Source organism: Schistocerca cancellata, chromosome 11, assembly GCF_023864275.1.
Source record: "Schistocerca cancellata isolate TAMUIC-IGC-003103 chromosome 11, iqSchCanc2.1, whole genome shotgun sequence".
Classification (NCBI taxonomy): Eukaryota; Metazoa; Arthropoda; class Insecta; order Orthoptera; family Acrididae; genus Schistocerca; species Schistocerca cancellata.
The window spans coordinates 9,101,829-9,104,627 of record NC_064636.1 but is presented as its reverse complement, the minus strand read 5'-3'; the positions used below and the strand labels follow the sequence as shown (position 1 = coordinate 9,104,627).

At 42.6% G+C, this 2,799-nt stretch overlaps 1 non-coding gene across 1 annotated transcript; it reads right to left on the bottom strand.

Annotated features, from left to right (window-relative positions):
* Positions 1-1,519: 1,519 nt before the first annotated feature.
* Trnat-ugu (transfer RNA threonine (anticodon UGU)) lies at positions 1,520-1,593 on the bottom strand. The gene has a single exon. It is a non-coding gene; the product is annotated as a tRNA-Thr (tRNA).
* Between the last annotated feature and the right edge of the window lie 1,206 nt (positions 1,594-2,799).

The window sequence follows — 2,799 nt, the reverse complement described above, 5'->3', positions numbered from 1 at the left end:
CTACAAGATTTACTAATGATAAACGCTTTCGAGACGGCTCATAATTTTAGAATAGTTCTCTTCGTCTTACTTGGCATAAATTGTTCGCTGGCGTCCCTACAGCTAGCTCCCTCAGTGTCTGCTTCTGCCATCGCACCACGCCAGTCTGTTGTTGTCTTAGCAGACCGAACGCACCGCACATCCGACACCTTCGGAACCACTCAATGGCCAGTTAGTTACTGAGCCGAGCACTGTTTACAACGTGAAAGGAAAACTATGCAAAGATGTACACTCAAATGGCACGACTGAGTAGCACACACACACACAGTAATATCTGTGGAATGTCCATCGACACGCGTGGAACGAAATACTTCTCGCGAACGTACAACGTCTCCGAAAAAAATCTCGTCACTATATTCCGCCATTAAGGCCAGGTTCTCATTCAAATGAGCAAAAAATGGTACATTTGGAAATCTTTTTGAGACAATGAAAATACATTCGAAGGATCTGTTTGGGAATTACAAGTGATCATACTATGAGCTTTATTTTAGATTTTCAGTAAAAAAAATGGCGCCCGTAATTATAATTTGATCAAGGGCCTGCGAGTCTGAAGTACGCAGAGTGCGTGCAGTGTGGCCCCTCAGATGTTACCTGAAATCAAAAATGGACAACATCAGTTGATACTACATTATTTCTCTGAAATTAAAAATGGATAACATCAGTCGATATTACATAAAATTTATGCAAGCGCATACCGAACCCCAATGAAACAACCTTAAATTTAAAGATACAGTGCTAATTCGAACTTTGACTTCGATTTTTGGGGGTTTGTTTCACTCCTTATGCCCACACAAAAATTAGTTAATATTAACAAATGTCACATTATAGCTATAAGCTCCTAAGAAAAATGTTTACTTTTCGGGGTCCGAGGTAGAAGTTAAGAGGTTGAATCACTTTTAGTTTATGCTGCATGCCGTTCTGAGAAATAAACGTATCTCGAAAAAAAAAGTGTTCAAAGTTTAGCGAAAACTTTTAGTTATATTATTACTTCGATTTGCATGAACTGAGTGTTACATATATATTTTTAATGTTGCTGAACAGGAAGCTGAAGTCAGATTTTCAATATTCAAAACGGCTAATTTAATACGGAGGGCACAGGATTATGTTTTGACCAATTTTTACCAAAAATGCATTTTCGTCATTTACGTTTAGTCTGCAATTCAAGGAGTGCTTATGAGCCCTACCTCTAGCTCGAATTGTTCCTACATAGCAATTCCCTGTTCTTATTGGCAGGAAAGGCCGATCTGTGTAACTTGGATATGCAGCACTCGTTATTCGTCAGTATTTACGGCGAGTATGTTTGCATGCATTCTGTAGTATGAATCGTTTTGAGCACGTGCGACATGGATACTCTTCAAATCACATTTAAGTGCCTGGCAGAAGGTTCATCGAATTACCTTCCGAATTGATAATTAATTGAAACCCTCAGATGCCGATAGGTGTTGTTGATACAACCTCGATGGGGACAGCTGAAAATATATGCCCCGACCGGGACTCGAACCCGGGATCTCCTGCTTACATGGCAGACGCTCTATCCATCTGAGCCACCGAGGACACAGATGAATAGCGCGACTGGAAGGACTTAACCCTTGCACGCTTCCCGTGAGACCCACATTCCCAACTGTCCACAATCAACATACGTAATGTACGTAATAGGTATTTGCCCATCCACTCATTACTCGGGCACACTAAGGTGACGATTCCCGTATAAGAGTTCGGGCAATCTTTGGGCATTCGCACAGACGAAGGTTAATGGCTGGGTAGCCTTTAACTACATATATGAAGATAGTAACTGTTCTCGAAGGAACAGATACCACTGATTACCGTGCAGCTTCTCTAGAATAAATGATAATTAATTGAAACCCTCAGCTGCCGACAGGTGTTGATATACCTCGATGGGGACAGCTGAAAATGTGTACCCCGAGGTACATCAACACCTGTCGGCAGCTGAGCGTTTCAATTAATTATCATTTATTCTAGAGAAGCTGCACGGTCATCAGTCGTACCTGTTCTTTCGAGAACAGTTACTATCTTCATATACCTTCACAATTCTCTATTACTCCAATCTCGTATAGCGCGCGGAAAGAACGAACACCTATATCTTTCCGTACGAGCTCTGATTTCCATTATTTTATCGAGGTGATCGTTTGTTCCTATGTAGGTCGTTGTCAACAAAATATTATCGCATTCGGAGGAGAAAGTTGGTGATTGGAATTTCGTCGCAACGAAAAACGCCTTTGTTTTAATGATACCCATCCCAAATCCTCTATCATTTCAGTGACACTCTCTCCCATATTTCGCGATATAACGTGCTGCCCTTCTTTGAACTCCGACAGTCCTATCTGGTAAGGATCCCACACGGCGCAACAATATTCTAAAAGCGGACAGACAAGCGTAGGGTAGGCCTTCTTCCTGAGCAAGCGTTTCCGACTCAAGAGTGTCCCATGGCAACCGTCCGTCTGTGGTAAGCTCCTGTGGGACCAAACTGCTAAGGTCATCAGTACCTAGCCGGCCGGTGTGACCGTGCGGTTCTAGGCGCTTCAGTCTGGAACCGTGTGTCCGCTACGGTCGCAGGTTCGAATGCTGCCTCAGGTATGGATGTGTGTGGTGTCCTTAGGTTAGTTAGGTTTAAGTAGTTCTAAGTTCTAGGGGACTGATGACCTCAGAAGTTAAATATTCTGCGATTTACTTTACTCTGATACCCGTACAACATCCAGACAGTGCAGCAACTGAAACCTCACTATGTGCAGCAACATTATG